Raw genomic sequence first — 25941 nt, forward strand, 5'->3', positions numbered from 1 at the left:
ACAGCATATTTTCTTTTAAAGCCTCAAATCCCGGGTTGTAAAGTCCCTATAAATGAATGTTTTCCTTGTGGTGGGAAAATGTCTTATTTAAAAATTGTTTAATAGCCTGCCACTGTCAAAGGATAACGTTCAGACACTCAGCCAAGATATTGGTGTTGATGCTAATTCCCTTCTGCTTTTTATAGCTCATGCATGACTCTTACACACTCAATATTTTAGTTGTGGGCTACAGACCTTCAAGTGAAACAGTTCTTGGAAACAACATGATATCATGAGTCTGTTACAGCTATTAATTCATGGCAGCTTGAGTGGAAATGAATACAACAAAAACAGTTTATATAGGAATATGTTTCTCAGTGGATCAGTTTCAATATTGCTCCCTGTGGTTGAATCAAGTTTATCCTAAAGGCCAATGTTTCAGCCATCATCCACATGGACATAAATAATGTGGTGATGACAGAAATTTTATTTGCCTTCAGTATAGGTTTGATGTAAGTGCATATCTGAAACTTACTTGACAGTAAATAATGCTATAAGAGAAGTTGGGAAGGCAAATATTATGTACCATTATCTCAGGAGGTTATTCTCGTTCTTCTGGTGATTTCTATGCTTAAGGAATCTCTTGTCATTTTAGAATACAAGTTTTAACATAAAATGAATTTACAAAATAGAAAAACACACAGACTTAGAGAACGAACTTATGGTTGCTGGGGGGAAGGATGGGGGGAAGGGATAGTTAGGGAGTTGGGGGGGGGTCATGTACACATTGCTATATTTAAAACAGATAGCCAACACGGACCTACTGTATAGCACAAGGAACTCTGCTCAACGTTATATGGCAGCCTGGATGGGAGGGGAATTTGGAGGAGAATGGAAACACGTATATCCATGGCTAAGTCCCTTCAGCTGTTCATCTGAAATTATCACACCATTGTAATCCACTATCCCTCAGTGCAAAATAAAAAGTTTTTTTTTTTTTTTTTTTTTTAAGAAAAAAAGTCTAAAGCTTGATTCTGTGGTGACTGATGTAGTCATGCTGTTCTGTTCTCCAGGTGACTCTGCAGGGCCCTCACATCCCGTCATGCTGTCTAAGGCTTCAGGAATTTGCAGAGAACTATTGAAGCTGTTGGTGTCTCTTGCAGACAGCTGCCCACTCTACTGCCTGTCCAAACAGTTGCCCAGTTATATATTAAATCCTCACCTTTCTTCCTACTGAGCACTGAAGATTTTTTTTTAATCTGGGTGGAATTCAACTTACTCTGTTATAGAAATATAATTTTACAACATATATCTGTATTGATTACAGTGTAGTTTGAAGTGCCAGCAGGGTAAAAAGGGTTTGGCGAGTGATGATAGCAAAGAGCTTGTAACTTTTCAACAAGAACTGACTCAGGCAGCATTCAGGGATGGAAAGGTAGAGTGTGTTTCTATTGTTATTTCTTTTTTACATGAAGGAAAGACATGACAAAAAGGATGAGTAGAAAAGCATTAACCTTTTATTAAAAAAAGAAAAAGCATATTCCGAAGTCATATAATGTCTGCCCAACAAAGTATCATTCTAACAATGTGCCCCTTGCACACTGTTTTTCTTCTTAGCAGTAATATATCATAGAGACTGCTTTATCTGATGGGATTTGGTTTGGTAATCAGCTGATTCATAGAAAAATTCAGTCAATTACTGTAATCCTTAAAAAAAAATCTGTCTTAAAATTTTAATTTTCACTGTAAACATAAAATATGGCATCATTTATCAATCTTTTGATGTAGAAGAATTTTATCTTTTCCTAAGTAGGGACCTCTTCTGTGTCATTCTTCTTGAATCTTCCTCCTCCTCTTACTCCAAACTATATACTAGTTGCCAGAGGTCCTAAAACTTGGAAATAATTGTTAAATCCTGTCCCTTAACAAAACTCCAAAATATATAATAATTCAACTGTTTCTCAACACTTCATCTCTACTGCTTTACTGTAAAAAGGATGAGCCTACTAACTAGTTGGATTCTTGGCTTTCAACTTTGCCTCTTTTTCTCTACTCAGTAGCCAACATGATTCTTTAAAAGGAGATCAGATTTGTCCACTCTGCTCAAACGTTCCAATGGTCTTCACCTCATGCAGAAAAAAAAACAAACTTAATTCCTTACCACGTTGTGCCAAATTGCATATGATCAGGACCTCCAGTTCTCTGACCGCCCCTGCTCCTACTCTCACATCTCCTCCTGCTTCCTACGCACACAACCTCTCCTGGGTTCCTGAACTGGCCCAACAAGCCCTCAGCTCAGGCCCTTAACACTTGAAGGAAGCTCTGCCCTTGCAGAGACACATAGCAATGCGATGTTCCCTTCATCCTTTGGGTGTTTGCTCACATACCATTTTAGCAGGTCTTCATGGGACACTAAAACAGTACTCTCTTATCTCCATGCCCTGATTCATACATCATCTCCAGATATAAACTGAGGGATTTATTGTCTGTCTTCCCCACTTAAGCATTATGAGGGCAAGAATTTCAACTCCAATCAAAATGTTTGTTTTTTAAATAAACAAAATTCTGAATGAATGAACAAACTCATGATTGTATATTTCTAATGTTAGTTTTCTGAAAGTAAGAACTTGAAAGCACACATGGTGGATTCATGCTGATGTATGACAAAACGAATACAATATTGGAAAGTGGAGAAAAAAAAAAAAGAACTTGAAAGCAGTAGTAAAGTGATCAGACAGGTAGTTGTTCTTTAGATTTTTGTCACCCTTCCCCAAATTTTTTGACTTCTTAAGTTAACAATGTAAATAGAGGAAAACAATAGAATGGGAAAGACTAGAGATCTCTTCAAGAAAATTGGAGATACCAAGGGAATATTTCATGCAGAGATAGGCACAATAAAGGACAGAAATGGCAAGGACCTAACAGAAGCACAAGGGATTAAGAAGAGGTGATAAGAACAAACAGCTATTAAAAAAAAAAAAAAAAGGTCTAATGAACCAGATAATCACGATAGTGCGGTCACTTACCTAGAGCCAGACATCTTGGAGTGTGAAGTCAAGTGGGCCTTACTACAAACAAAGCTAGTGAAGGTAATGGAATTCCAGCTGAACTATTTAAAAGCCTAAAATATGATGCTGTTAAAGTGCTGCATTCAACATGCCAGCAAATTTGGAAAATGCAACAGTGAACACAGGACTGGAAAATTTTTCATTCCATTCCCAAAGAAGGGCAAAACCAAAGAATTTCAAAGTAATGCATAATTGTGCTCATTTCACAGGCTAGCAATGTTATGCTCAAAATCCTTCAAGTTAGGCTTCAACAGAGAACTTCTAGATGTAAAAGTTGCATTTAGAAAAGGCAGAGGGACCAGAGATTAAGTTGCCAACATCCACTGGTTCATAGTTAAAGCAAGGGAATTCCAGAAAAACATCAACTTCCGTTTCATTGACTATGTTAAAGCCTTTGAATGTGTGGGTCACAACAAGCTGTGGAAAATTCTTAAAGAGGTGGGAATACCAGACCACCTGACCTGGCTCCTGAGAGATCTGTACGCAGGTCAAGAAGCAACAGTTAGACATGGAATGACAGACTGGTTCCAAATTGAGAAAGGAGTATGTCAAGGCTGTATATTGTCATCCTGCTTATTTAACTGTGATGCAGAGTACATCATGCAAAATGCTAGGCTGAATGAATCCCAAGATGGAATCAAGATTGCTGGGAAAAATATCAACAACCTCAGATATGCAGATGATGCCACCTTAGTGGCAGAAAGCTAAGAAGAACTAAACAGCCTCTTCATGAAGATGAAAGAAGAGAGTGAAAAAGCTGGCTTAAAACTCAACATTCAAAAAATTAAGCTCATGGCATCTGGTCCCATCACTTCATGGCAAACAGATGGGGGAAAAGTGGAAACAGTGATAGATTTTATTTTCTTGGCTCCAAAATCACTGCAGATGATGACTGCAGCCATGAAATTAAAAGACGCTTGCTCCTTCAAAGAAAGGCTATAAAACCCAGACAGTGTATTAAAAAGCAGAGACATCACCTTGCTGACAAAAGGTCCATATAGTCAAGGCTATAGTTTTTCCAGTAGTCATGTATGGATGTGAGAGTTGGACCATAAATAAGTCTGAGCACCAAAGAATTGATGCTTTTAAATTGTTGTGCTAGAGAAGACTCTTGAGAGTCCCTTGGACTGCAAGAAGATCCAACTAGTCAATCCCAAAGGAAATCAACCCTGAATATTCATTGGAAGGACTGATGTTGAAGTTGCAAGTTCTAACACTTCGGCTACATGATGTGAAGAGCTGACTCAATGGAAAAGACTAATGCTGGGAAAGACTGAGGGCAAGAGAAGGGAGTGACAGAGGATGAGATGGTTGGATGGCATCACTGACTTGATGGACACGCTGCTGCTGCTGCTGCAAAGATGCTTCAGTCGTGTCCGACTCTGTGTGACCCCACAGACGGCAGCCCACCAGGCTCCCCCGTCCCTGGGATTCTCCAGGCAAGCACACTGGAGTGGGTTGCTGTTTCCTTCTCCAATGCATGAAAGTGAAAAGTGAAAGTGAAGTCGTTCAGTCATTTCCGACTCTTTGCAACCCCATGGACTGCAGCCTACCAGGCTCCTCCATCCATGTGATTTTCTAGGCAAGAGTACTGGAGCGGGTTGCCATTGCCTTCTCCACAATGGACATGAGTTTAGGCTAACTCTGGGAGATGGTTAAGGACAGGGAAGCCTGGCATGCTGTAGTACATGGGGTTGCAAAGAGTTGCACATAACTTAGCAATTGAACAACCATCTTATTTAGCTGTAGAATTACTCAGAAGCTTCTGAGTAATTTGTTAGTTTCACACTTTTATATATCTTTTTAATTATTTTTTTCTAATAGCTCTTTTCTATAATTTTGGTTATAAGATTGCAAATATGCTTAGTAAGCTAATAAAACAACTAACAATCATACTAAATCATTTCTTTTTTTAAACTTTTTCTCATTTTCACTTTTGGACTGTTGTTTCATACTGAAGATTTAAATTTTCCTCTAACGTACTCAGTTAAAAGGTAATAAATTTTGTCTTTTTCCCATAACATTTATTTTTAAAGGCAAGAAATCAAAACACATTTTGAAGTGTAAATGTCAAGCTTAAAATCAAATATTCATTTGAAAAATGTATATTTTATTGTATAGGATTAATTTGAGTCCCCTTCAATATAGAAAAAACAAAATAAAACTTTAGATAGACTATACTTCAATTTATTTTTTGAATTAGCACCTGAGCATTAATGGAATATAGAAAGTTTCAGTTTGTGAAAATCTTGCTAAATCATTTTCTTTTTTCCAAATGTATAAATGGCTTAGGGAAGCCAACTTCATTAGACAGAGTGCGCTTAGGTTTTAAGGTTTTATTGATCCACTGCATGCTACCTATTCTACTAAAATTTAACAAGAAAATATTATTATGAGAGAAGTGATGCACGTGGAGTAATAAAGATTACAAAGTGAAACCATCAACAAAATGAAAAGGCAACCTACTGAATGGAAGAAAGTATTTGCAAATCTTATAACGAGTTAATATCCAAAATATATGGGCGCTTACTAGGTACTGCTGTGGTAAAGAATTCACCTGCCAATGCATGAGATGCAGGAAATGCAGGTTCGATCCGTGGGTTAGGAAGAGCCCCTGGAGTAGGAAATGGAAACCCACTCCAGTATTCTTGCCTGGAAAATTTCATGGACAGAGGAGCCTGGCAGGCTGAAGTTCATGGTGTCACAAAGAGTTGGACACGACTGAGCGACTAAGCATGAGCACGATGCAAAATATATGAAGAAATCATACAACTTTACAGAAAAAAAACACCACCAACAACAAAACAATTTGATTAAAAAATAGGTAAAGGATCTGAACAGACATTTTTCCAAAGAAGACATCAAAATGGACAACAGGTAAATTAAAAGATGTTCAAGATCATTAATTATTAAGGAAATGTAAATCAAAACCACAATGAGCTCATACCTCATACCTCATTCATGTCAGAATGCCTACTGAAAAAAAAAAAAGAAGAAATAATCAGTGTTGGTGGGGATGTGGAGAAAATGGAACCTTTGTGCCACTACACATGGAATGTAAATTGGTGCAGCTTGTATGGAAAACAGTATGGAGGTTCCTCAGACATAAAAATAGACCTACCATATGCTACAGCAATTTTGCTTCTGTATATTTATCTGAAGAAACTGAAAATACCAACTCAAAAGATATAGGCACCTCATTTTCACTGCCTCATTATTTACAAATCAAAGATAGGGAAAAAATCCAAGTGTCCACCTAAGGATAAATGAATAAAGAAAATGTAGTATCTATATAAACAATGTAATACCATTCAGCCATAGAAAAGAGTTCATTCAGTTCAGTTCAGTTCAGTCGCTCAGTCATGTTCGATCTTTGTGACCCCATGAATCGCAGCACGCCAGGCCTCCCTGTCCATCACCAACTCCCTGAGTTCACTCAGACTCACGTCCATCGAGTCCATGATGCCACCCAGCCATCTCATCCTCGGTTGTCCCCTTCTCCTCCTGTCCCCAATCCCTCCCAGCATCAGACTCTTTTCCAATGAGTCAACTCTTCACATGAGGTGGCCAAAGTACTGGAGCTTCAGCTTTAGCATCATTCCTTCCAAGATATCCCAGGGCTGATCTCCTTCAGAATGGACTGGTTGGATCTCCTTGCAGTCCAAGGGACTCTCAAGAGTCTTCTCCAACACCACAGTTCAAAAGAATCAATTCTTCGGTGCTCAGCCTTCTTCACAGTCCAACTCTCACATTCATACATGACCACAGGTAAAACCATAGCCTTGACTAGACTAAGCAGATGTCTCTGCTTTTGAATATACTATCTAGGTTGGTCATAACTTTTCTTCCAAGGAGTAAGCGTCTTTTAATTTCATGGCTGCAATCACCATCTGCAGTGATTTTGGGGCCCCAAAAAACAAAGTCTGACACTGTTTCCACTGTTTCCCCATCTATTTCCCATGAAGTGATGGGACTGGATGCCATAATTTTCGTTTTCTGAATGTTGAGCTTTAAGCCAACTTTTTCACTCTCCTTTTTCACTTTCATCAAGAGGCTTTTTAGCTCCTCTTCACTTTCTGCCATAAGGGTGGTGTCATCTGCATGTCTGAGGTTATTGATATTTCTCCCGGCAATCTTGATTCCAGCTTGTGTTTCTTGCAGTCCAGAGTTTCTCATGATGTACTCTGCATAGAAGTTAAATAAGCAGGGTGACAATATACAGCCTTGACGGACTCCTTTTCCTATTTGGAACCAGTCTGTTGTTCCGTGTCCAGTTCTAACTGTTGCTTCCTGACCTGCATACAGATTTCTCAAGAGGCAGGTCAGGTGGTCTGGTATTCCCATCTCTCTCAGAATTTTCCACAGTTTATTGTGATCCACACAGTCAAAGGCTTTGGCATAGTCAATAAAGCAGAAATAGATGTTTTCCTAGAACTCTCTTGCTTTTTCCATGATCCAGCGGATGTTGGCAATTTGATCTCTGGTTCCTCTGCCTTTTCTAAAACCAGCTTGAACATCAGAGAGTTCATGGTTCACATATTTCTGAAGCCTGGTTTGGATAATTTTGAGCATTACTTTATTAGCATGTGAGATGAGTGCAATTGTGTGGTAGTTTGAGTATTCTTTTGCATTGCCTTTCTTTGGAATTGGAATGAAAACTGACCTTTTCCAGTCCTGTGGCCACTGCTGAGTTTTCCAAATTTGCTGGCATAAAGAGTGCATTGGCCAACAATTATCTGGTGGTTCAGATGATAAAGAGTCTGCCTGTAATGTGGAAGACCCCAGTTTGATTCTTGGGACAGGAAGATCCCCTGGAGAAGGAAATGGCAACCCATTCCAGTATTCCTGACTGGAGAATCCTGTGGACAGAGGACCGTTGCAGGCTACAGTCCATAGGGTCGCAAAGAGCTGGACACGACTGAGCGACTTCACTTTCACTTTCATAGAAAAAAATGAAATCTAGCCATTTGTAACAACATGAAGAACTCTTCAGGGAATTATGCTAACTTATACATACAAAGAACAGATTGTTGAAGGGCAAAATGGGTAAAGGCATTTGTTTATTCAAAACGAATTAACTTTCAGTTATAAAATAAATAAGTCATGGCAATGTAATGTACAGCATGATGACTAGAGTTAATAATACTGCATTGCATATTTGAAAATGGCTAAGAGAGTAGATCTTAAAAGTTCTTATCAAAAGAAAAAAATTCTGTAACTATACATGGTGATGGATGTTAACTAAATTTAGGTAAGTTTTGCAATATACACAAATAGCAAATAATTATTTCGTACACCTGAAATTAATGTTTATGCCAAGTATGCCTCAATAAAAAATGGACTGCAAAAGTTATTCTGAGAAATTTCAAGAACAAATCAAGCTTTAATGTTGAACAACCGTTATCTTTCAAATCTAAGAGAGAAAACATCACTTCCTGCTTTGGCATATACATGTCTTTGCCAACATGCTAAAATGTTTCTTTCCCCAATTCCCACTTCAAGTATTCCTCCCTTGCTACCAATTTTCTATGTAATTTGGTAGAGGACTGATGCCTGATGAAGAAACCATAATTCCTTTTGACTTTCTTTTAGAAAAACACTCCCTACCCCATGTACAACAAGAACTAGAAAGTATAATCTAAACACAGATGGCCTCTTCATATGAGATTTCTCTATCTCCCTTTTCGGACCAAAAGACATTTTGAAATGATGAAAACGCAACTGGCAAAAAAGAAGTACAATTCTTATGCCATGACTGTTCAGTCAACCACTTCACTCTAATACAGTGTCTCTGAAAAAGAGGAAAATGGCCTTTTTTGAACCCCCTACAAGGAAGGAATCCTGAGAAAAAGAGCAGCAACCTTTGACTACCCACTCTTCAGCTCTTGGGCAGCACTCATTCATGATGTTTCAGAGTACAAACAATCTTCCAAAATGCAACAGTGCAAACCTTGAACAATCTATTTGGGAAGTCAGGATCTCAGGAAGGCAGAGGCAGAGCTCTTGCAGAGTCTTCCTTTGGAAAGGAATGGCATGCTTTATTTTTATGTACACATCTTTTTCCTTGTATGTGAAATCTTCTGAAGCGGAATGTGATTTTATTTCCAGCCAAGTCTCTGATTCAACTTCTAGGTGCCACACTCACACTGAAGTAATCTTCTCTGTCAGCTAGCTCAAGATTCTTTCCCAAAGTTGTTACAGGTAAGGTTTGAATTCTCCTTTTGAACTCTGTAATTCTTAAACAATCATCTGGATGGTTTCTTAGCAGTAGCCTGGATTTGTCTGATCCATCTCTTTAGATTCTTATTTCTCCACTTGCTAAACTGTCTGTTCTTTCATTATGGCCCTGTGCATTGGTATCATCACTTGTTTGATCAGTTCATTTTCCTCTGAATAATATCAATAATAATTTAGGCTTTATAAAAAGCAAAATTAGCTTGCTACTTTTAAACTCAACTCCTTTGATTCTGTACATAAACAAATCTACACTATTATTTTGAGGAATCATGCTTTGGGAGATTGAGTTCAACTCCTGTCAGTATGTTCAATCTTTCTATTGCTTCTCTGTGTCATAGACGTTTGGAAATGGAAAAAGAATGATTTGAAATAGTTTCACTTGAACTTAGGAAGTGTAAATCATTCAAAATCCTACCCTTTGTGGCAGAGTAACAGTAAAGTCTCTGCAGGATTATGAGAAAAGGGTGGGAATTTCTGGACACTAGGGAAGGCGTCTGCACTTGAGGAAGAAAAGGGGAAAGGGAAAGGGAAGTCACTCAGTCGTGTCCGACTCTTAGCGACCCCATGGACTGCAGCCTACCAGGCTCCTCCATCCATGGGATTTTCCAGGCAAGAGTACTGGAGAAAAACCATGTTTTATTCATAAACACCCTATGAGAGGTCCTGTGTAGCCCCAAGATGGCTTAGGTATACTGTAGTTTGTCCAAAAATTATCCTATTGCTCTTACTCCACAAGTACAGGCCAGGGCAGGGATTTCCATTTTCAATTCCAACCCCACAAAGACATAATAAACATGTCATGCTAACAGCACAGATAGCTGTTTCTTTGGCTTAAGGATTTGTGCATTACTGTGGTTGGTGAGTTTATCAACCTGAGTTTTTATGTAACAAAAACATATTAACTAATTTGATACTGTTTAATTTTCATATTCAAATATAACTATGGTTAAAATAATATTTGGTAGAGAGTATAAGTAAGGTAAGTTACACTTTTACTTGATCTCTTCCTAAATGGGAAGCCCTAGGGTGTACATGTACGTGTGTTTTCAGGATGTAGGAAAGAGAAGTAAAATAACACAATGGTTGCTCTAAGCGACTGATTTTATATTTGTGTGAAAGTACACTGAAGGAAATTATGAAATTCCTTTCCCGGGAGATCTTTCATAGTATCCTGGGTTGCATCTGCTGAGATCTTTATGACAAATTCTGCCTACAGGCAGGGTAATGGATTTTGAAGATCTTTCATGGAATTGTACACCCCCCAGGAGTATGTGAAATTGAGTTCAGAAGTTGAAAGAAACCAGGATTCAAAAAGTCTATTCTCTTCAAGTAAGTTAGGTCTCTGACGTTGGATTTCTTTTTTTTTTTTTTTCATCTGTAAAGCTACTGGTGCTAGAACAGATCAGTGATTTTTAACATTTTTTGTTGTATAATACAACCCTGTGTGTGTGTGTGTGGGGGGGAGGTGGTTATGGATTTTCTGAAGGCTCTCCATTTATTCTCTGGGGTCCATGGATCTTATGTTAAATTCTAGAATTAATGATTTCTGAGGTACCATAGAGAATTTTGATTTCTATATTTTAAACGCTTTGAGAGTATTAAAAATAAATAGGAGACATCTGTTCTTAGAATGTGACAATGTTGTGTGGAAGACAATGAACACATACAGAAAAGACCTAGTTAAGCTTCCACGTTGGTGGGCATATCATGGGAGAGAATACACACTGCACGCCGGAGAACACAGAGAATAGAGAAACAGAGTCAGAAAGAGGAAAGCAACACAAGTAGATTCAAGTCAAGAACAAATTCTGTTTCTGGTAGAGGTAAGGGAACACAGGAAAGTGAACAGTCACAAACTCAGAAGCACAGTAAGAAATGTCAGGCACATCTTTCTTCTATAACTTAAGTGTGTTGAACTTTCCTTTTAAAGCCATCTAGTTTAAAAAAGGGTTGAAGTTAAAACAGAAGGAAGAACAGGAGACCCTGTAACACTCAAAGACTCAGACAGACAGGAAGGAGGACAGGCATTGGTCAGGGACTTACATGTCAGGGGATCGGCATCTTGGAAACCAGGCTATCATGACTTTGGTCCGTTCACCGTTTTCTTTCTTCTGCTTAGCTGTCTTCTCCAGCCAGATGCACATGAGCTCCTTCTCCAGGATGGCCTGAAAGACCAAGGCCTCCACTCGGGCCAAGCTCTGGACCCGGGTCATCTCCTCCTTTGACACCTTGAGTTTCTCTTTTGGGGTCTTCAGCACTTGATACCTTTTTAACTCATACAATGAAATTCTCAGCACTTGTCTTCAACAAGCCTCATGCATGCACTAGCCTTTGATCACCGCATTCTATTTCTCAAACAGCTTGAAGAGGTCAGAGAAAGATTCTCTAGTGGAGTTCAGGCCTCTTTCAGGACCTTCTGCATCTCAGCTTTGCCGAGTTTTCTCACTGCCTGGTGCGTGAGTCGCTCGAACCCCGCCATGATCCTCCCCACCTCCCCTCCTCCACCTGAGGGGCCAGTTGGGGTTCCAAGGAGGTCAAGTCCCAGCCCCCAGACTGCCGGCGGGCTTTGTAAGGAAGACGCCTCTGGGTCTCGCGAGAGGTGGGTTTCGGGGCCAGCGGGGCCATCTCTGCTGGCTGCCCTTCAGGAGTGGTTGAGCTGGAGGTGTAAGGACCGTTTCCTCAGGTTAATTCTTAAACGAGGGAGTCACAAACTGCTCCAGAAAGTCCAGGTTGGCCGGTACCGGGCCCTCGGCTGGGTCTTGGAGGTGCTCCTGGGTCAAGCGGGGCATATCAGACGTGACTGTGGTGAGGGCAGGTGCAGCCCACGCACTCGGCTTCCCTGCCTGCCCGCCGCCCCCGAGATGCAGAATGTGGTCTTACCACAGAGTCACGTCTGTCCGCTGAGGCTGAGCCAGAGCCACTGCCTCGCAGGTGAGTCTCCTGAGGCCACAGGCCCAGTGCTTCGTTCCTCCGCCATGGCCAGGCCGCCCCGCTTTGAGGGCCCGGCTGCTCTGCCTCCTTCGAATGGGTTGGTTTGGGTCATCCAGCGTATCCCAGTACAGTTTGTCAGACCCCGGAAAAGGGTCCCGGAACTCTCATCCGCCTCCTGGGGTCTTTGCTGGCCTCGCCTCCTGGCGTTGCCTCGCCTTCCTCTGCTGCCTTGGTCCCGGTGGCCTTATCAGAGGAGTCAAATTCTGGGCTTATGGACCCACTGCTTAAACCATCGGCCTGTTGGCCATTGGCCGCTTCTTGCTGAGGACTTGGGGACACGGCCCTCTAGGGTTCAGAGGGTGGGTGGGGGCTGTGTTCTCAGGACCGGAAGTGACCTGGGGCCGGCCAGGCACGTCTGCGGGGAGCCCTTCTCCACCAGGCACATTTTGATCAAAAAGTGGGAAGTTCTTTCTTCTAAAGAAGAAAGAGAATGCGTTCTTGAATTTCCTTGAAGATCCGACTGAGGGATTTAGTTTAATTGCCTGACAGTAAAGTACAGCTACTAGGTGCATGGTAAATTGCAAGGAGGTGGTGATAGGAAATACTTTTGGGGAAAATTCTGTACAGGAAGGAAAAAAATGAGGATAACATACTATGTAGAACGCTCCTTTAATGGTCAAGGGAAAAGGCAATAATGACATTACCGCACAGTGATTATGCCTGCAGAACTAGGAAAAAACAAAAAACAAAAACCTGATCAAAGTATTATTGCAAATAATAGGAGAAATATGATAACGCATAAGAGAAAAATGAAAAGGTAAAAACTAAGGTAAGCCCAGTAAACCCATAATTCACCGTTGTGGCAAAAGCCTTGAAGGTGATGAGGACTTTAGGTCCAGTCTAGCCTCAGCTTTTAAAGTGCATGCTTACTCATTAAGCCGTGTCCAACTCTGCGACTGTAACCTGCCAGCCTCCTCTGTTCATGGGATTTTTTTCAGGCAAGAACCTTGGAGTGGTTCTTGGCCATTTCCTCCTCCAGGGGACATTTCCAACAGAGGGATCAAACCGGCCTCTCCTGTATCACCTGCAGTGCAGGCGGATTCTTAACCTGTTGAGCCATCTGGACGCCCCTTATAAAGTGGCGAATTCTGGAGTATTGATGTGTTAAGGGGCCAATCCAGTAGTGAACGCTTGAAACAACTGTCACAGAAGTGAGACATCTCTGATTCAAGGCATATTCAAAAAATGTATGTCTATCAGAAAACTGATTTTTTTTTTTTACTTTCTGAGTGTTCTGATATGTTCATTTAGAATTTATTTTAGAGTTTAAATTTTTGTTCTGTAAAACAGATATTGTTTTCCTAGAATTGAAGGCTGATCATTTAGTCAGCAACTAGTTCCTCCTGAACAGATAAACATACTCATTGCAAGAGGAATTCCTTCAATTTATAATGCTTTGTAAAATGAAAAAAAAATTAAGCTTTTTGTCTGTAGTAAAAGCATTAAGATACATAACAAGTTATTAGGAGAAAATTTACCAGTCCTTAAATTGAAACAGTTAACTTTCCATATTGAATTTTTTTCCCACATCAATTGTGAACTGGGACATATTCTGCCATATGATGGTTACGTCTAGTTTCTACTTGAATATAGTTGTGGAACCAAGAACACCCTTCAGGTAACAGTAATTCTGTTCAAACCTGTGTTGAAAATATCTGCATAATATGAATGTGTAAAACAAAATAGCAGTGTCTTTCAAAAACCTATTTCTCAGTGTCTTAAGGATAGTCTTCAGCACATTCTTGAAGGGGTAATGGTTGTTAGAGAGACTGCATGGGATAAATATACTCCAATGGGTAGAATACCCTACGTCTTCTAGGTTTTTTTTTCCTCGCACTATTCCAAAGAATTTTTGATATCACCATTCTTTGTAGTTAAGATCAATATTGAGTCCAGGTTTTATCAAAAACAGTCAGGCAAATAAATTGGAACCACTAAACTGCTTGAGTTTGCATATTGAATTCAGACTCTCTAGTAAATGCATATGTGTATTGATAAATTCAACTCAGTTTGAGATTATGTTTTTCCCTATTTGGTTTAGTTCCCTGAGAATCTATTCCCATGTGCATCCTCCAGATTATATATATATATATATATGAAATTACAAAATCTGGCAGTTATTTTTGGATGTATAAACCCTCTGTTCTCAAGTTTCACTATGTAATTGGCCCTCAATGCATTCTGGAAACGATGGGCATGGGTATTTTATGTTGGCCAGAGATGGTGTTGAGAGTTTCTGTGTAAATTTGGTACCAAATTTCAGTGGAGAGACCAGAATCCTAGAGTGTCAGAGGCTGACTAGTGGGGCAGAGACTTTAGTTACTGAAGTAAGGGGGGGAAGTGTATCTTGATAGGCTATATGACTGGATGATAATACAAATCTCTGACCCTGAGAGATATTTGGTGATGATACCCCATCATCAGGTTTCTAAGTCCACATCAATAACTAGCCCTCTAAAATCCAACTAACCTGTGTGAACACAAATTTAGGCTTTTCTTCCCTTTTTTATCGGAGAAGGCAATGGCACCCCACTCCAGTACTCCTGCCTGGAAAATCCCATGGATGGAGGAGCCTGGAAGGCTGCAGTCCATGGGGTCGCTAAGAGTCGGACACGACTGAGTGACTTCACTTTCACTTTTCACTTTCATGCATTGGAGAAGGCAATGGCAACCCACTCCAGTGTTCTTGCCTGGAGAATCCCAGGGATGGGGGAGCCTGGTGGGCTGCCGTATACCTTTCATTAAATATTACTTTTTCTCTGAGACCATCCAGCCATCCTATTTCATGTGTGCATACCCCTACCCATATCTTTATGTTCTTCAAAGTGCATGTTATATCCATCTCCCTTAATATAACAGAGCTCTTGGAAACAGGGAAGTTGACTATTCCTGAGAATGGACATAAAGCGGGCCCAGTTTTAGTGAGGTACTCTTTAAGGACACACAATTTAGGGGACACTAAAAAACTCAGTCATCAAGATAGAAAATATTTTAATGTAAAAATCAAAAAAGCATCATTAATGCAAAATAACCCATGATGAATAAAGTATCTTACCTTAAACAAAGACAGGAGTCATAATAATACCATACTGAGCATATTAGAAACCTAGGCAAAAGGGAAAAAACATAAATACTGATCCCGTGGTGTGGACTTTTTACAGTTAAGTGTGAGTTGCTGCACCTTATCCCCATACCATTAAGAAAGAAGCAGTTTTGGATAACATCTTTAGATTTTGGAGAAGACATATAACTCTTTTGGGTGAATTTCTCTGACTTGTTTACTGGATTGTTGCCAAAGCAACCAACTCTCAGTCAAGCTCAGCCTGAGAGAGGTTTTCCTACCTGGATCTAGCTGTTCGTGTTTCTTATGGCTTGGGGAATTGGTATTATTATCATGTCTGTGGCAGAAAAGGATCTCCACGGAGTTGGCCACAAACCCTGAGAGACTGTTAGATTTTGGAGCAAAGCCACTAATTTGTTCTCGAATAATTATTCTCTCTTTCTATGCGTGAATTTTGGCAGCGTGCATCTCTCAGTTTAGAGATGTAAATGTGGTCCACAGGCTTTCCCAGCCTTTTGTGCAGCTAGAATGTCTGCATGTGAATGAGGATCTGTCAACCAGATATTCTTACCCAAGACTTTGATTTAGGAACAAATGACTGAAAGGTGTAGATGCCACATACAGTTCATTTTGCTGTGGGAAGAGGTGAGCCTTTAATTTCCAGGGTCCACAGTAGTAGCTAAAGTTCTAGTGACAGTACCCGGGTATGCTCACTGATGGCACTAGAGGCTGCCTCACTGAACAGTTCTGCACTGTGGTATTGTGTTTTGCATGGCCTCCAAACCTAATTATCTGGCCTTTGTAGAAGTTGTGTGAGCTATCCAATGCACTTTAATTTCTTTCCAGATTAAATTATTAAAAGGTTGTTTTTGTTACGATTACAAGTTTTGGTTTATATACTAATGTATGAATCCTGCCAAATGATGAAAAAATTCCAGTTTTCACCTTTAGAAGTTTGGTCTGTTAAGAGAAAATATGTTTTTTCTTTAAATAATGCCTGGGAACTTAACTTACACATTTCTTATTTTCCTTCTTACTGTACATAGTGACTTGCACATGTAGTGTGAATTACATACACACTCCTGGCTGAAATGAACAACAGTTTGACTCAAATCATCAAATAAATCACCTGTTTTATTATATCCTAGATTCTTAACTTACCGTCCATTCTATATAAACAAATATGGAGTAGGGGTATTTGAGGAATATTAGAGTGGGTAGCCATCTTTATAGCACTGAGAAAGTAACCTGAGGCAGATAGGTATGAGTAAAATAAGGGAAATACATTTCCCTTGGAGAAACAGACTATGTTTTCAAGTGTGGTCTAGGATCTAGGATACCTCTTGAAGCAATAACTGAAGCTCTGCAGAATTAAGCCTCTGTGAGACATTCATAGTCACCCCATGGTTCACTACAGTTCACTAGGTGTGAGAACGATTTGCAGGCACCTGGGATGAATGAGGCCAAATGTCCCTGCTTAGTCACAGACACCCTTTCCTTCTCCCCATCTCACGGAGATCCCTGTGGGTTTTCTCTATGACTAAATCTGCCTGGCCTAGCTTTCCAAAGATTGTGTGATTTAAAGGGATAGATGCCAAGAAGAATAAAGGATGCTGGCAGGGATTTTGGAGGCAAAGGCAAGGTCTTCAATGGTGAATGAATCTGTGTGTCTGCTGTCTCAGTGACATATACATTTTGCAGTGAGAGAGGAAGTCGTTTGGGGTGTATCCTACAAACCTTAGTGAAGACAGACTGTTGATTTCTGTTTGTTCCTTTATATTCAGCTACAAGTTTCAATAGCAACACAACTTCAGAGGCTGTAAAAACGGGTTAGTGAAGCTGATCAGGTGTGCCAAGAGAAACAAAAGCACAAACTAATCAATAGAAAGCTTCATGCAGCTTATAAATGTATCTCTCCTTCCTGTTCTTTTCCAGGGGATGAAAAACCATCGTGCCATGTAACTAGTACCAGAGGTGAGTGTCTTTCTTTCCTCCCTGGACAAGAAGAAACTGAAGTTGTGTTAATGAAACAAATAATTTAACATACTTTGAGTTTTAGAGGAGTAGGATCTATCCCCCAACAAGAAAGATTTTTAGCCAGCTGTTTCAAGAGCAAACTGATAACTATGAGGATAAAACAAGTGGCACATTCACGGGTGTGGCAAGTACCCTCGTAAATGCATAGTAATGCATCTTTTTAGAAATTCAACCCCTAAAGTAATAGGCCTGGGAGTGACTCTCACCTGCCTCAGGCACTAAAGGCATTTTCCTTCCACCTATAAACGGCCAGCTTCAATCAGCAGATTGCTTCTGGTGATGTTTGTGCAATCACCAGTCTGAGCCACCAACATCTCTTGAATGACATCAGGTCAACAGCATATAGGATAATCAATGGAATTCATGGCTGGCATCAGAGCTGGGTGATCTCTTTCTGCATCCTCTTACCCTTGCCAAAGCAATCAAATTAGTTCTGTTAACAACTGCCAAAACAGCCAGCCTAGTAAACTCTGTGTCTTAGAAAGGAACTCTAGACATTCATATTGGTTCATATTGTTTTTCTCCCCTCAGTGTGATCTTGGGAACCTTGCCAAGGGATCTGATGGCTGTCGTCTGATGATGCCATGTGAAGTCTTTAATAAGCTGACATTTCCTGTTGATGAGGTGCCATGTTTGAAGTCCAAACCAAACAGTGTTTAGGCTCTTTGGATCCCAGACTCTGTTTTTGTCTCTTTCTATTCCTTCTCCTGACCAGTTGTCAGCTCTGCCCACCCTGTGTTTCTTCATCTCACCTTTGTGGAGATGCAATACAAAGGTTAGATGGCAGGCGCTGCCTTTCAGCAAGACTGAACCTGCTGAAAGACCCTTGAGAGCAGAACAGCCTGGACTGTGTTGCTGGCTTTGTTACGAGACCCAGAGGGGAGCATTGGCTGGAAGTGCTTCCTGTAAGAGACAGAGGCTGTTTTCTGAGAAGGCAAATGGAAGCCTGTCAGTTGGGTTAAAGGAGGAGGCAAAAAAACCTCTCTTCTTTCAAAGTTCTTGTGACTACCAATTGAAACTTATGAATAAAGAATCAAAATCCTGAAGTTAAGGAAGTAAAAGTTGGGAGTAAGAAATTAAGAAAGAGTATTAAGAAAGAGTATTGCTAGCTCAACTGGCCTAAACTCTCATTTGCAGTATCTCTTACTATATTACAATCAATGGTAAATTGTATCCTCAGACCTAAAAATTCTCTGTAGAAGAATTTTAGAGTTTTATTTTGTTTCTGAAGAGTGTGAGTTAATTCGCACTGGTAAGACTGCTCACCATTAGGGCAGCAAGCGACACGTCCACATCTGGGCAGACATGACCTGCGCAGAGTCTGTGGCAGTCTAGTACACATGCCTCTAGGGTCAACCTGTTGGGATCTTATGTGATGTTGAAATCACAGGATAATATTTTGCTCTGTATGTGCTAGGGGGTAGAATGAGGTGATATGTGAAGTGTAGGGCAGTCCAAGGTATCATTCTTTCCAAGATTTTAATGGTAACATACCTATTGTGTAACATCTTAAATAACGTTTTATAATCCTAAAATGAAAACACTATTTATAAGTTTTCCTCAACACTTTTCACCAAAGTACTCTTATAAACTTAGATGAGATCTTTTAATTATCTCATTTTTTCCCTCTTTTTTTAGTGCTTTTCCAAGTGTCAGGAAATATGTTTATTTTTATTGCAATGATAAGTTAGTATTTCTCTTGAGGTTGATCATTTTCCAAGAACTAATTGAAATTGACTTTTGCCTCTGTGTGGCTACATCAGGAAAACTTTTTGCTGAATGTAGCAGCATTAGCTGAACGGCTTATGTGCTAATAATGCCAGACAGTTTTCTCTAAATTTAAATTTACAGTCAACTCTCCATAGTTCGTTCTTTCTTTTTTTTTTCTTTTGGTATTGGTTTTAATGGACTAGTAAGCCAAAATGTCCAGAAGAGTGAGATACAACTTAGAGATTAAACAACAACAAAAAGGATGCAAGCAGGTAACATAAATTAGTAACATAAGTTACATGTAAAAAACACTAAATATTCTGTATTGGTATTTGTTACCAGTAGGCAGGGGAAAATAGCAAGAGATTCATATATAAATAAATATTTAATTTTAACTTTAGAAAGGTCTGTACATAAAAGAAAAACCCTAATCCCCAGAGGAGAGAACTGATAAGAACAATACTGAAAATGAGCCTTGGGAACAGATATCATGGAAAGGCCACAGACCTAGAAGAAACTTGAGAACATTGGCTCAGCAACAGAATAGACCAGAAACAGAATGAAGCCAAAGTTAGCCCCGTAGATGAAAATAACCAGGATGTACTGGTAACTGAGCCTCAAATACTGCATGGAAATAGGACTTGTTGCTGGATCATGGATCCTGAATCTGATCATCCACAAAGATCTGAGTAATGGGTGGCACGTGGGCACCAGGAGTGACAACTGAGCTGCAGAATTTTTGATCAGTGAGCTATCATTCATTTTCATATTCTGCTATATGAGTGGGTAGAGAAATGAGGCAGATATATTTTTATTGCTTCTTTGATCTTATTACCAATTTAACATGTTGATTATATTTTTAATTAAAAATGAAGAACAACAGAAAGAAGGAAATTACCCGTATCTGTATTTCATACACATTTCACAAGTATTTGAAACTCATCATGGCCTACGTTGAACTAACTGTCATCAAATCTACTCTACAAAATACAGTCCCTGCTCTTACTGATTGCTGTTTAATTACCCAAACCAGATACTCACCATTAATTCATAATTTCTCTTTTTCCTTACTCAACACCAAGTTGTATTAATTTAATTATCTAAGTTTTTCTGGAATTATCTTTTTCTCCCCATAATCCTGCTACTGCTTTAGTTTGTAGGCATCTTGTGTCTCACACAAGTGATTGCCAGAGTCTCTCATTGATCCACCTATAGTAAGTCTCCTTCTTCTAAATCCAGTCCAGTCAATGTCGCTGGGTTTTCTAAAGAAAATATTTGCAAATGATGCAATGGACAAGGGCTCAGTTTCTAAAATATGCAAACAACTTATTCAGCTTGGTATTAAAAAAACCCAGGAAACCTAAATAACCCAATCAAAACAGTGGGCAGAAGACCTAAAGAGATATTTCTCTAAAGAAGACCTACAGATGGCCAACAGGTACATGAAATGATGCCCAACAGCACTAATTATTAAAGAAATGCAAATCAAAACTACAAGACCTCACTCCAGTCAGAATGGCCATCATCAAAATGTCTACATATAATAAAGCAACTGGGGAGGCTATGGAGAAAAGGGAACCCTCCTACACTGTTGGTGGGAAGGTAAATTGGTACAGCCATTATGGAGAACATTATGGAGTTTACATAAAAGTAAAACTGAAAGTAGAGCTACCATATGATCCAGCAATCCCATTGGACACATATCAGGAAAAGATGAAAACTCTAATTTAGAAAGATACATACACCCTAGTGTTTATAGCAGCTTTATTTGTAATATCCAAGACATGGAAGCAACATTAAGGGTCCATTGAATGGATAAGGATGTGGTATGTATAATATATATATATACATATGTATATACACACGCACATATATATATGTATATGCAATGGAATATCACTCAGCCATAAAAAAGAATGAAATACTGCCATTTGTAGCAAATGGATGTATGTAGAGATTATCATACTAAGTGAAGTAAGTCAGACAAAGACAAATATGGCATCATTTATATGTGGAATCTAAAAAATAATACGAATGAACTTATTTATGAAACAGACTCACAGACATAGACTCACAGACATAGAAAATGAACTTATGGTTATCAAAGTTCAGGAAGTGGAGAGGCATAAATTAGGAGTATGAGAGTAACATATACACACTGCTATATATGAAATAGATAAACAATGAAGATGTGTATAGCACAGGGAATTATATTCAATATCTTATAACTATCTAGACTGGAAAAGAATCTGAAAAGAATATGTGTATATAACTGGAGAAGGAAATGACAATCTGCTCCAGTATCTTTGCCTGGGAAATCCCATGGACAGAGGAGCCTGGAGGACTACAGTCCATGGGGTCGCAAAGAGTCGGAAATGAGTTAGTGACTAAACAGCAACATATGTTTAACTGAGTCCCTTTACCGTACACCTAAAATACTGTGATTCAACTATCAGTTCAGTCACTCAGTCGTGTCCGACTCTTTCCAACGCCATGGACTGCAGCATGCCAGGCCTTCCTGTCCATCACCAACTCCGGGAGTTTACTCAAACTCATATCCATTGAGTTGGTGATGCCATCCAACCATCTCTTCCTCTATACATCAATAAAAATTACAATGGTGATTGTATTTTTGTGTGTACTTCAGTTTTCTATTAATTGGCTAGACATAAACTAGCTTTCCACATGCTTAATTTATCAGTGCATTATATGTTTGGCCTGAGCCAAACAAATAGGATATACCAGGGTTTTGCTATAAAAATATTACTTAATTTGACTACATTAAAATTAAATAATTTTGATCATCAGAAAACAACAAAGAATGAAATGGCTAGCTACATAGAAGGAAATATTGGTAATTCATATTTCTGACAATGGATTCATATTCAGAGTATGAACTTTTCCCAAAATTCAATTTTAAGAGGCACCCAACATATAAATATAAAAGAAACAGTCATTGCACAATAAAGGACATTTCAACAACTGTTAACTTAGCAAAAGAGACACAGATGTAAAGAACAGTCTTTTGGACTCTGTGGGAGAAGGCGAGGGTGGGATGATTTGACAGGGTAGTGTTGAAACATATATATTATATGTGAAGCTGGTCCAGGTTCGATGCATGAGACAGGGTGCTCAGGGCTGGTGTACTGGGATGACCCTGGGGAATGGGATGGGGAGGGAGGTGGGAGGGGGGTTCTGGATGGGGAACACATGTGTGCCCGTGGCTGATTCATGTTGATGTATGGCAAAAATCACTACAATACTGTAAATTAATTAGCCTCCAATTAAAATAAGTAATTTAATAAAGAAAAAGAAAAGGAGCTCAAAAGCACAGAAAACTACTAACCAAAGACCAGTATAGCTAAGATGAAAATTCCAGACGAACTAAGAGAGGAGATGAAGCAATAAGAATGTTCATACACTGTTGGAAGAGTAAATGGTTAAACAACGTTTTTACCAACCTGTTGTATGAAGGTCGATGTATGTTGTATGAAGGTTATTCATGTAAGATGAATGTACACATATCTTATGATAGCAATTCTACTCCAGATACATACACAGTAGAAATTCATAAAAATATTTATCAAAGACAACCCAAATGTCCTGCAACAATAGAATGAATAAAGAAATCATAAAATATGAGAGTAAGAAAATTACTGTTACATTTCAAACATGAATGAATCTCAGAAACATAACAATAAGTGAAAGAAATCAGATGCAAGAAGAGTGTATGTTGTATGATTTCACATAGATGTAGTTCAAAACCAGAGAAAAAGAATCTGTTGTGTTATAAATCAGGTTAGTAGTCACTGTTCAAAAATGGGATGGCTAGTTATTAAAAGAGAGTTTAAGGGCATCTTCTAAGGTGTTGATGATATTCTGTTTCTGTCTCATTGTTTGTTACATGGGAGTGTTTACTTTGTGAAAATTCATTGAGTTTCATACTTCTGATTATTCACTTTTCTATTTATTTCCTTTAATAAGAAGGTGGAGAAAGTATAGTTAAAAACATAAATAAATGACTATAGCCATATGCTTGGATGAGACAGAGAACTCGTTCAAGAAATTTAAATAAAACCAGTTTTGTTCTTGTTTTTGACTATATTTTCTTTGTACCTAATTCAAATTACATATTTTTGCCCTTGCTGATTCATTTTCTTACATATATGTTATATTACAGACTTTTCAAGGGCCTTTCCATGATCTTCTGTCCTTTTCACCATGTATTTTACAGTGTCACTCATTGAATGACTGACAAGTTGCTTAAGCATGCTCTCTTCTCTATATTATAGTAGCTAGAAAGGGGGGATTTTATAGTGTATTAGCATTTAGGTATTCACCTAATATGAAATCTCTATTCACAGGAATTTGTCACTAATTTATTCTGATATTAAAAGGTAAAGAATAAAGAAATGTTTGTTCTTGAGTCATAGATAACACGGTATTACTGAACAAAATCAAAATATATATCATGGCACTCTCATCACTTTTTCTCTTCCTGTGGATTTAAAAAAGAAAATTAAATTTGGCTCTTTGGGACTCCATGGACTGTAGCCTGTCAGTCCCCCTGATCATGGGATTCTCCAGGCAAGAATACTGGAGTGGCTTGCCATGCCCTCCTCCAGGGGATTTTCCAGACCCAGAGTTCGAACCTGCATCTCTTACGTCACCTGCATTGGCAAGTGGGTTCTTAACCACTAGTGCCACCTGGGAAGCCCGAAATAAGAAATGATGTGTAAATTATCTGTGTGGTATTTATTAAGAGATAAAGAATGTGGATAATTCAGTCATTGTGTATAGAACACTAAAAAAATAATTGGAGCTGATACACTGGAGATTAATAAGTGTGAAATTCCAAGTATAAAAATGAAAAAACTTGTACTTTTACCTAAGATAAAGATGAAGAAATCTTTATACAATTAACCCTTCTTAAGGGAAAAGTGAATTTCTGGGAATTGCCAATGACTTGCCTTATCACAAGATATTTATTGGATAAGAATATATTTATTCCTGTTCTTAATATTAAGTTTTAAAAAATATAAAGAAGAATTCAATCTGAAGATTACAATATAAGCATTAAAAAGTCAGATATAAGTACTGAGGAATTTGAAGAAGAGCTAGCAACAGGTAAGTATCAAATATTACCTGTTGTGTAAATCATGTTTTATTTGTAGAACTTTGTGAAACATTCATAATAAAATCTGAGACTCACCTAGTTTTGGTTTCAAATAAACCTGAAACTCAGGGAGGTTCAACAAAAGTTTTGCCAAGTTCATGAACTTCCATCAAATGTGGGCTGATTTTTTTTTTTTTTTGGAAGTTAAACCAGTCAATAATTTTCACCATGTTTAGACTAGATTTCTTTAAACCTGAAAACTTCAGATGAAAAATAAAGGAAGCTAAAATGCAAACAGTCTTTGCTTAATTTTTATCAACATAATCTGGTACAATTTTTTCCTGCTTAAGTTTTAAAGTCAGTTTTGACAGGACAAAGAAATAGCTTAGTTTGTTCTTCTATTTCAATAGAAAACAGGATTAATATTACTTGTGATGCTACTTTTCATACACAAAAAAATAGTGAACATAAGTGCTTTTGTATAATAATAATACCGATATTGTTCAGTTACTGTTTTAAATACTACACAAGTATTGTTTAATTCCTACTATAGTTCTCTGTGGTAGATCCTTTTGTAGACAAATATAAGGTTCAGTGAGAGGTAAAATATGAATTTGTGCAGTGTTTTAGCTTTTGAAGTTAAAGTTGACTTTATAAGCAGCCAGACGATATAAGGCTGTTTACTTCTGTTAGTCCTCTGATAAGAATATTTCTGAGTCAGATGTTCTTTAATCAGCCAGTTTTTCTTCTGCTTCAGATTGTATAGAAAGAGAATCATTCATTAGTGATTTTCTGTGAGAATGACTAAAATGCAGCATGGAAAAAAGCAGGATGCTAGTATCATTGGATTCTCCCTGAATATTCTTGAGAGAGTATAACAATTGATGGAAATTAGTATGAAGAAGAAGGAAGTTTAGGTACTGACATACATAATGCATTAATTGAAGGTATAAATTACTTCTTGAAGTGGTCTAGTGTTCATAACAAAGATGCCTGAGTCTTGAGTGCTATCTGCATAGTACATTTGTCATAATTACAAAAAATATAGGTGGTAATGCGTCTGCCTGCAATGCAGGAGACCAGGGTTTGATCCCTGGGTCGAGAAGATCCCCTGGAGAAGGAAATGGCAATCCAGTCCACTACTCTTGCCTGGAGAATCCCGTGAATGCAGGAGCATGGTAGGGCTACAGTTCATGGGGTTGCAAAGAGTCAGATGTGACTGAGCGACTTCATTCAACTTCACTTAATAACCAGTTAAAATTTTTGTCCAATTCAGTTTTTTAATTGAGGTGCAATCAACCAGCTGAAATGTAATGCATACATGAATATCTTAATGCATATTTTTGTATGTGGGAAAAATTGCTATATTGATTTTAAAAGAAATTCTGCTTTGATTTGGACTTACTCCCTTTGGGATACAGCATTCATAAATGGGAAGTATACAAGGACATATGTGCCATTTTTGTGTGTAATTTATTTTTTTATTGAAGGATAATTGCTTTACAGAATTTTGTTGTTTTCTCTCAAACCTCAGCGTGAATCAGCCAGAGGTATAAATATATCCCCTCCCTTTTGGACCTCCTTCCTGTCTCCCTCCCCATCCCAGCCCTCTAGGTTGATACAGAGCCCTTGTTTGAGTTTCATGAGCCATACAGCAAATTCCTGTTGGCTATCTATTTTACGTATGGTAATGTAAGTTTCCATGTTACTGTTTCCATATATATCACCCTCTCCTTGGGGCT

Source organism: Capra hircus, chromosome 17 (assembly GCF_001704415.2).
Source record: "Capra hircus breed San Clemente chromosome 17, ASM170441v1, whole genome shotgun sequence".
Classification (NCBI taxonomy): domain Eukaryota; kingdom Metazoa; phylum Chordata; class Mammalia; order Artiodactyla; family Bovidae; genus Capra; species Capra hircus.